This window comes from Vombatus ursinus, unplaced genomic scaffold, assembly GCF_900497805.2.
Source record: "Vombatus ursinus unplaced genomic scaffold, bare-nosed wombat genome assembly UNPS02014818.1, whole genome shotgun sequence".
Lineage (NCBI taxonomy): Eukaryota > Metazoa > Chordata > Mammalia > Diprotodontia > Vombatidae > Vombatus > Vombatus ursinus.
Genome location: NW_020954596.1, coordinates 69,468,199 through 69,478,674, shown reverse-complemented (window position 1 = coordinate 69,478,674; position 10,476 = coordinate 69,468,199). Strand labels below are relative to the sequence as shown.

General features: G+C 36.1%; 1 pseudogene; it reads left to right on the top strand.

Annotated features, from left to right (window-relative positions):
- Positions 1-10,058: 10,058 nt before the first annotated feature.
- Positions 10,059-10,178, top strand: LOC114023902 (annotated as a pseudogene).
- The last annotated feature ends 298 nt before the right edge of the window (positions 10,179-10,476 follow it).

Below are 10,476 nucleotides of genomic sequence, written 5' to 3'. Positions count from 1 at the left end.
AACAACTTTCCAGAATAATAACAATAACTTCATTTTCTATTAATTACTCTGCACATTTTAACTCATAAAGAAATACTCTGGAGTGGATGTTAGTGGGTAATCCAGGAGTCTGTTTTCTCTTGGGGTTAGAACTAATAATAGTTGGCCCACTTTACCCTATTTTCTAACACCTGTCCTAACTTCTATCCTTACAATTATAAATAAACAAAATTGCCCTCCTATTATTACAATAAGAGTTAAAATAAAGCAGTGCAATTGATTCATGTGACATTTTCTTCCATTGCCTTATTTTTTGATGTGTCAGATGGAGATGCTGTTGCTTATTATTAGCTAATGAATTGTTTCTTCACTGCCTTATTACAAACTTGAAAAGGTTAATGAATAGGTTTCTCTTACCCAGTTGATCTACTAGTAATGCAGGTAGACTTTTCTTATAGCATCAACAAATTCCTGAATATTTCAAAAGTTTTCTCTAAACTCAATAATAAGCATTAAATCATTTGTCTCTATTATTTGAAATCAGATAATGTTTATTTCTTACAAGTATAGCTATTTCATAAATTAAGAAAGACTTCAATATCAACTTTTATAAGCAGACACACTTTCAGTAATGACCTATACTGATATCTCATCATGGTTGTTTTATTTGGCATCATGGTTTTAATTAAAACAAAGTTCTACATTCAGTATTTATTGGAAATTGATACTCAGGAAATTAATACAAACAAAACTATTACACGGTTCAGCAAGCAGACAAAAAAATAAAGCAAATACACTCACTTTCCTCCCTGTGGATGTGAAAAACTTATCCAGATCTAGGGGGATGGATTTATTCATGTTGAGGAAAGTACATGCTTAAAACTGGGATTGAACAGAGAAATTTTATACCTTAAAATGGCTTGGTGAAGAACAGTAATTGGTGACAGATGTGGAAGAGAGCATTGTCAATCCCTGATATGGTGGATAAATTCTCAGAGTCATTTACCAATACTAGGCTTAGGTGAGAGGAATTTCTCTATTGGGACCAAAAATTGGACTACAGTTTGAGTTGACTATCTAAAGCAGCATAAAAGGAGTGGTTCACTGGCCACTGTAGTTAACCAGAAGTTTTATTGAATCAGGAGTTGTGAGCATCAATTAATTTACATAGGGTAAAAATAGTTCAGAACAGTGGAAAAATAAAATAAAACTGTCCATCTTGGCCTATTTGTTTTATAGTCATTAGGACCACTTAGTTTAAATGACTCCCTATCGGAGTTCTATCATTGTGACTATGACATACCATAATGTAAAAATTATAATTATCACAATGATATAGGAGTACTCCTGGCTTTTCAATGGCAGTAGAGCATGGTTTCTTATGGATTTTATGCTCATGGAAATGATTTGAATTTGTAATGACAATATATATGAATATAGGTTAAAGAACAGGCTATTTAAATTTTGGAGAAGCTCATCCCCAGAATTTTGACCATTCTATGATGGCCTTTTCTTAGTTGCCTAATTTTCATAACGATCTATTAAGGAACTGGTTACCTATCTTTGCAAAAAGGAATGCCATTTTTTACATATTTAGAAGGGGGCCCCTCTGAAATAACATAATTGATCTCTCAGAAAAGATTGTCAAAAATTCAAAGTACTTTGTGTTATAATTCAAAACCATAGGTGAAATATGTGATTATTCTTTTAAAAAATGGGGTGAACTCAACCTCTAATCATTTATCTAGGCAAATAAATGATGTGAAAGTTCAAATTCTGAGAGAATTCTCATTTGAGGTGCTACCTTTTGGAGAAAGAGTTGACTATAATGTTATTCTTTTGGCTTAAAACCCAGAGACTTCTCTGCTATAACTCTTTTAGAAATCAGAATCCTCACACACACACACACACACACACACACACACACAAAGGGACCTTTATGTTTCTGTTTACCTTGTCTATAACATGTTTCTTTTCCTGAAATAGAATTCTCATTCCATGTGCCTATCTCTGTGGAACACAGAGCAGAGGAGGTGCTATAGTGTGTTCAGGTTTCACTCTGTCTTTGTCTTTTTCTTTGTTTTTTGTTTTTTTTTCCAAGGGAGGGTGAGCAGAATAATTTATTTACCTAGTTTAGGTTAGGAAATTGAAAGAAATAGTGACAGCAGATTCAGAAAAACAGAATTTAAAAGATTAAGATCTTTCATACTTGCATTGTATTATATTAACTAGAGATGTTTGAGTATTGCAACAAGATTCATCATTTTAAAAAATAACAACTTCTACAATTCACCTATCCAGATTTTAGAAATTTTAAATGAAAGGAAGAAGGAGATAAATAGTTATAATAATATCAAGACTGTCCCTTCAAGGATTTAGACTGACGTTACACACATATAACAGGATAAAACTTCATTAGTTTTGTTTGATTCCAGAAAAGAGTCATGGTTGTCATGCAGCAAAAGTCTACAGTATACAGAGGTCCACATCATAGCAAGGCCCACAGTTAACCAGGTGAGAAATTTTCCTGTTCAAAATGGAAATAGTACAATGGATAAACTGAGTCAAGAGGCTACTGCTGTCACCTTCACAGGTCATCCTCTCAATCTTCCCAGACACAGATGTCCATCTGTAGCAGTTATTAGTGGACTATTGACTTAATGATAATTCAAACAAGTATCCCTGAAATCAAAACTCAGAACAGCATCAACATACATTTCCAAGAAATTTTACCTCAGACACCAAGTTTCAGTAATCTCAGTTTAGGAGTAGATACAGTTATTATTATTTTCATGTTGTGCAATAACAGTTCACATATGCATACTCAGGGCGCTTTCTTATTCTTTCTACTTTAAATCCATCTTGGAGCAGAAATCAATCATAAGACGTTAAGAAAATAATCTCATTTTGTAATTATACTGTGACAAATGAAAATCCTGAGAGATAGATTTTCAGGGTAATTCATAATCAATTAATTAATTAGACTAGCAAATAATCAAAAATGATGGTCAGTGGTTTCTCTCATAAAGCCAGAGACCACCCCCACCCACCACCATCCCCAATGGAAACACTAAATGCTTTAAATAGCTTGGTAAAAGGGGAGGGACCTAACAAATGAAAATCAACCCTGATTGGTGGGTGTTTAATGAGAAGGTGGGCTGGGAGACTTCAGTTCCTTCCTGCTGAGAGTGTAGCTTGATCATGAGACTCAGCCACTTCCAGCTGTCTGGACGGGGGAATCCATCTCCATGCAGACCACTCGCTTTGGTTTTCTTCTTCATGAGCTGGGTCACCCTTAATTCTAATGGCCCTTTATAAGAATAGAAACTCATTTCCTGTGGGTCAGAACTCTCCTAGACTGGATTCTATTTATACTTTAAACAGAAATATGGTCCTAGTTGGGTGGTTTGTGCCACCAAAGCCCTGTGAGAGTTAAGGCAATCTCATCAGTCAATTATGTCTTTTAGTGACTGACTGACCTTCTCTAGGGGCTGCCCTTAAATGATGAAATAAGAGAAGAAAAGCCTGGATCCCAAAATAATAATTGGTTATTAATAGTAAAATAATTTCTCTCAGTATGTATGCAGCAAACATATGCTAGTTCACTCAAAACCTAGAAAAACATTGGCCACTCTAAGCCCCTATACTGACTGATATCCATATCTTCAGGGATTGTGTATTAATCCCTATGGCAAGAATAAAATCTTTAAATCTGGGATCTGTTAAGACTAAGTTGGCTTAAATGTGTAACTTCAACACATACTATTTTAGGTAGTTTCATAACTTTCATAAACAGTGGCCAAACAATCTATCAGATAAAAAGCACCTTTGTGAAACAAACTTGTAAACCCACTCATTTCATTTGTGAGAGGTTCTAGTTTCTTCTTCTTCTTCTTCTTCTTCTTCTTCTTCTTCTTCTTTTTTAGGCAATTGGGGTTAAGTGACTTGCCCAGGGTCACACAGCTAGTAATTATCAAGTGTTTGGTCTGAGGCTGGATTTGAACTCAGGTCCTCCTGACTTCAGGGCCAGTACTCTATCCACTGTGCCACCTAACTGCCCCTCTAGTTCCTTCTTAAAGTACTTCATTACCTTAGAATTTCATGACCTTGCCCAAAAAGAAGGTCCCAAGGAACCTGGTAAATCCCCAAAGACCTTCAGATGTAAGGAAAATTTACAAGGTTTGTTGTATTTTTCCCAAATAGTCTTATCATCATCATCATCATCATCATCATCATCATCATCATCATCATCATTGTTATTTTTATTATTACATTCTTCTTAAAGCAAAATATACCCAAATAATTACTTAATAGTATTAAGTATTGTTACCACATTAAATTCATAATCTAACAGCATACAAATTTTAAAAAGAAGTTAATTTCAAGTATATCACTCTTTAGTATATATAATTTTTCAAATTCACAGCATTTTTTATACAATGATTTCCCAAAAAATTGCAATACAAGATAAAATTAGAACATAAATATAACTATACATAGTTATATAACATACATAAGTAACAATAATATAAACAATATTGTGAATTTTGTGAAACATAAAACAAACCTTACTGCCAATTGAATAACCTCCATTCAGTTAAAAGCATTTCCAAGTCATCTTAGAGAGAGAAATCACTTCATCTGTCTATCAATAGATATTTATCAATTTGGTATTCTATACTAGTCATATTCAAAAACCAGCATAGAGGAATTCTGAAGTATTTTTAATTCATATTCATAGTTTCTAAGCATATCATTTTAATGCCAAATATCTTACATATTTTGTGTTAATTCTGATCTACCTATAATGGATCAAACATCACAATTATCCTAATAGGAGAACACATTTCACTTTAAATGAGACCAAGTGATAGTTTAGTTTTAGGACAGAATCAAATCAAATCTGGATTTCCAGTTATAAATGGTGTCATACAGAATCTCAATTTTCCCATGGGTTGTTAGCTGCCCACACCTCAAATTATAGGGTCCACTGCTTTCTGTTAGCTTACTGATGCAGTTTAGGGGTTCAGGGTCCCTGGGACCCCAAAATCACCACACATGGGGCTTGCTCAAAAGAATCTGACCCAAGACTTCTTTCAGCCAAAGACAAGGTTTATTAGACAGAGTCTGTCTATTGGACAGACTCTTAAGAAATCTGAACATTAATAAACTATTGACCAGATTATAAGAATCAAAGCAATGGCTAGATTATAAGAATCACAGCATCTTAATGGAGACAAGATGGACCTTACATACAGAAAGACTATGGGAGGGGTCTAGGAGGTAATAAAACTCCAGGGGTAGCCAAAGGAGAATGGAGCCTAGATAGGATTAAGGGTGGGAAGTGGCCTGGGGCCATAGGGAGGTATGGAATTATAGCCTCAAGAGAATGACAGAGATTGTGGGAAAGTCCAGGGTTTTTTTTTTTCCCTTTTTGGAGTCTAGGTCCCATCCTCATCATTCCGCCCTCAAACAAATGGGACCCAAATTCTTTTGGTAAGGGGCGAGAGGTCTCAGCTTCTCAAACTGCTTCCTGCTGGCAAGGGGGGTAGAGCTGTCCCTGCCTTGAGAGGGTCCTAAAGAGGAGGTTGACTGGAACTGAGCACTGGCTGCATCCAGGGAGCCGTGGGGGGACATTGGCTGGTACTCGCTGTTTGTTACCAACTATAGGTGAATGGCCCATAGTCTGGAAGACATAAATATGACAGAAAAAACTGTAGGACCCACATATAAATCAGGGACTAGATTTAGGGCCCAACTTTGAGAGGGTAAAACATCCTTAGCTCTGTTTGGATTCAAATAATTCAGTTTTCCAACCATGCAGTATCAAATCCAACTCATAGCCACACTCAGGAATAACCAAGTGGGTAATATTCCCTTTCAAAGCAATATAATGGGGAAACTGAGCCAGGAGGATCCCATCTTAGACCGAGACTAAATTGTGCTCTCAGCTTTTTCCAATGCTTATTTCCCACCAGTATCAGATTCTCTGAGTAGCTTGTGGCATTTCTCTCAAGATGGTGAATTATTGATTATCGATGAATTATGATCCATCAGACAACTCAAAATAAAATCCTCTAAGATTTTACCTCAAACAGCAAGTTTCACTAATCACAGTTTAGAAAAAACTTCTCCAGGATTTACATCTCAAACTTAAATTTGTCCTAGTGTAAAAAGCCAATCATTAGAGATTTCTTTACACTTGCAAATTCTCAGCAAGCCATACATAACCTAAAGAAGCTTTTTGGCTATTTTACACATTAAAACAATAACCAACAATAGCCAAAATATTTTAGTGGTAACTAAATTATGAAAAGTTGCTTGACATAACTGATACAGAAAGTTCACTAATTTGAAACTTGAAACAAATCCATTACCAATGAGATGACTTCAGTTTTGTTAAATGCACTTCCAAATTACCTTATACAGAGAATCAATATCTAATCATTAACAGTTAAAACAAATTTAAAAGAGCATGTTTACTCAAGTTTGGAGGCTAGCTTCATTACCTTGAGCAGGATGTGCTGAACCTGGGTGATGCTTTCAGGCAAAGGTTGTCCTAGAGCCCAAGGCCATTGTTAAGGGGACCCATGCCATAGCTGCTGCCCGTCACCCCTCCTTCCTTTCCCAGGTGGGGGAGGGCAAAATCAAAAATGGGGGGTAAAAGGTGAAACTCACTTCTCCTAAGAGTGGATTTAACATACCCTCTTGACTCAAGGGAAGGGAGTGGGAGAAAGGAGTGACCAGGGTTGCAAGAGTTTCAAAATTCCTTAATGATCAATCACAAAACCTCCAGAATCTGCCAAGACATTTTTAGCTGTTCTAACTTTTCCCTGTAACCTCCACAAAGGAGGATTCAGGGGTGTATAAGGAAGGGAGTAAGTAAGCCTCAGGGAACCAAAAAGGAACTGCAGTTTTCCCCAATTCTCTAGCTCCGAGAGAACTGACAGAATTGGGCATACACTATCTGATATGGCATCTGTCCTTGTCTTCTATGCTGTGGAAGCTATACCCAGGTACATGATCTCAAACTGATCCAGTGGACCAAAAGCCTGAAAGCGTCAGGCCAGACGAGAGACAGCCTCATAACTGTCTGCCCAAAAAGCACCTCCAAGCCTTGGTGCTTGGAGAATGACTCTAACTGCAGAGCAAGAAAGGAGGGAGGGGAGGCTTACATACCTTCCAGTCTTGGCTGGAGAAGAATTTGGGGTCAGGCAGTTTCCCCATATGGGCCACCAAATTGATGCAGTTTAGATGTTCAAGGGTCTGGGGACCCCAAAACCACCACACATGGGACCTGCCTGAAAGAATCCAACCCAAGATTTCTTTCAGCCAAGACAAGGTTTATTTGAACATTCATAATATTGGGCAGACTCTTAAGAAGTCTGAACATTAGTAAGCTATTGGCTAGGTTACAAGAATCTAAGCAGTGGTTAGATTTTAAGAATCAGAGCCGTGGCTAGATTATAAGAATCCCAGCCCACTCTGTCTTTTTCATAAATCCATTTCCTGTTTGCTTTAAACAGCATCTCTCGAGTTTGACAAATGGTCAAGGGGTCCATGTAACACCTTGCTTAACTTCAATTTGTAAAGCTGTCCCAAGTTAATATCCATTTATATCCAGTATTTTTTTAAAGAATGAATATATTTTTATTTATCATCACTAACACCATTTGATAATATGCTGACATAGTAGGTTCAAATATGTACCAAAAAGCACAATCTTTAAAATGCTTCCTTTTCCTTGGTAGTTTGTCAAGTCTCGTATCATTATCTGAACTGCCAAGGATTCTATGGGTTTAGGGTTCTAAGTTTCTCAATCCCTACTTTTTTTTCCTCCCTTTCCACAAAGCCGGAGGGGGAAATGCACATAGACAAATGCTCAGTGCAATGGACAAACCGCATTTCTGGCCTTTCACATTGTTTGTTAGCCCAGCAAAATGTCTAGACTTTGAGTTCACCATTTTTTTAAAAGGAATAACCACAATTATAGTTGTATTCTGATTAGTCTTTGAGAAAATCCAGAATGACAATTGACTACTTTGAATAAAACAACCTTTTCAGAATAATTACTTTCATTTTTTAAAAAAATCACAACATATTCATACATTTAAAATAAAAATAGAAATATGAATATAAGTGTTAAACAAATATCCAAATGGCAACCCTTGGTGCACATATGAATCCTTAAAGTCTCTTGCTACACACTTGTGGCCAGGGATACCTATCCTAAGGGGAGGGAACCCTATACTTATGCATAGAAGGTTGTTGTCTTCATTGACAATGTAGTTGCCCATATTGCTGGATCTGTTAAGAATTAAAGTATTTTAGTCATATACAACACCAATGATTTATTCACACTGTGACAGAAATGGAAACTGAAAGAGACACTACATAATTTTCATGACCACAAAGTAACCAAAAGCATGGAATGCTTTAAATAATGACTATAATAAAAAATAGACTACATTCACTTGGAGACATTTTATGTTAACCTGAGATTTCAAAAAAACATTAGTCTAGATTGGATTTTTCACTTATAAATATACATTGATTTCAACATTCAAGAACATTAAAAAGCTTTACTTAAATGCATTTTGTGTGCTCACCAAATTTCATTTTGAAGCAAGGAAAAATAAGATTTCCAAAGGAAGTAATCAGAAATAAAGCTACTGTGACAGGATTTTTGAATCTTGAAACATTATCAACATTTCACATTTTAATTGAGAGGATAAAGTCAGTATGACAAGGAATATGTATTCTTTTATTAAAAGTGAAAGCACTTTTATGGTGATATATTTTCAGAAAATAATATATTTTTACTTTTTACATGTGGGTTTCTTTAAGTTAAAATGTTTCATTGCGTTCCAATGCAATTCATTTTTTGACATGTAAATGAAATGATATTGGTGATTGCAATTATGTCTTATATTTAAACTTTGAGACTTCTACGGACCCTTCATTTTGTTTTGCTATGCATATTCCATTCATCAGTGTAGACTTCAACTCATCTTCTTCTTCTTAGGTGATTCATATTTTGTCCTAAAATCAATCCTCCATAAAGAATCTATACAATATGTTGTAGGAATCTCTCTGGGCTTTAAAATATGTTTCTGGATAACATTGTTCCTTCAGTTTCCTTACATGTTTAGCTGAATCATTTTATAGTTATATATGTCCTTCATGGTATTTTTTATTTCATTTCTTTCATTCAAAAGGCAGTACAATTTTGTTGACATATTTGTTGTTGTTGTTTGTCTTTTGTTCTGAAAGAACACCATGACATCAGGAAGGTGATGTCATGACATGCTGATGAATTGGATTTAAGTGAGGGAAGGCCGTGCAGTCGTGAGCCTCACTTTCTTCTCTGGGACCATCTGGGTCCAGTGACAAGATACAGATCAGGATGGCTAGAGATGGCCCTAAATACAGTGGGATACCTTGGCCTTTTTAAGCTAAGGTTTTTAACAGGTTTCAGTTTGGCTGAAGTGATGGACACTCAGTGATTAAGGCTAGGTAAGAAATGAGGCAGAGAATGGCCACTTTCACCTAGTCAAAAAATAATATTTTGGGAGGGGAAGACCCTCAGAGTTTCTAGCCAAACACAAACAATTGCTGTTATATTCACTCTGAGCCAATCAGGCCCCAAACAATGACCAAGTGGGGCTTGACCTAGGACCTTTTGTTGTCTAATCAATGAAAGCCAGAGTGATTTGGGTTTGAAGTATGTCCTTAATAGAAAAAATCTAGCCCATAAACCCCAAGATATCTTGTGGGGTTTCAGTGACCAAATTTACATTCTTTCAGGCAGAGCACCTGCAGGTAACTTTATAATATGCTATGAAGAGAAGAAAGAGAGAGAGAGAGAAAGAGATAAATGAAGAATGAAAAAGAAACAAAGAAAGAAGAAGAAAGAAAGAAAAAAAAGAAAGAAAAAAGAAAGAAAGAAAGAAGAAAAGAATTGTTGCCCAAATGGCCAGTTCAGTTGGGTCCCCCATGGAGCTGCTCCTACAACTACTCACAGACATTGTTGTTTATCCTTAGTTCTTGAAGAGGACCATGACATCAGTGAGGGAGGGGTGTTATATGAAAGAAGAGAATGTTAGCACTCCCCTTGATAAGGACAGAAGAGGTCCTAGTGGCCTTTACCATACATCTACAGTTAAGGCATTGCTAATCGTATTAGTCAATAAGTTTGTATGAACACATTTTAGCATAAAAATGTTCATCTTTTGAATGGTTGTAACAGTTGTGTTCACTGGAAACACTCATAGGGTTTTAGTATTGAAGGTACTTTAAAGGTCATTTAGTCCAATCCTCTCATTTTACAGATGAAAAACTAAGGCTCAAGGTGAAATGACTTCCCCAAAATACTACAAACAGTAAGTATCTGAGCCAAAAAGTCCTCTGAATCCAGATTCAGGTCTATGATATACTGACTATGGCCTCCAATTTCTGCACAGATGTTTACTAAAAAATGAAAGATACAAGGAAGGC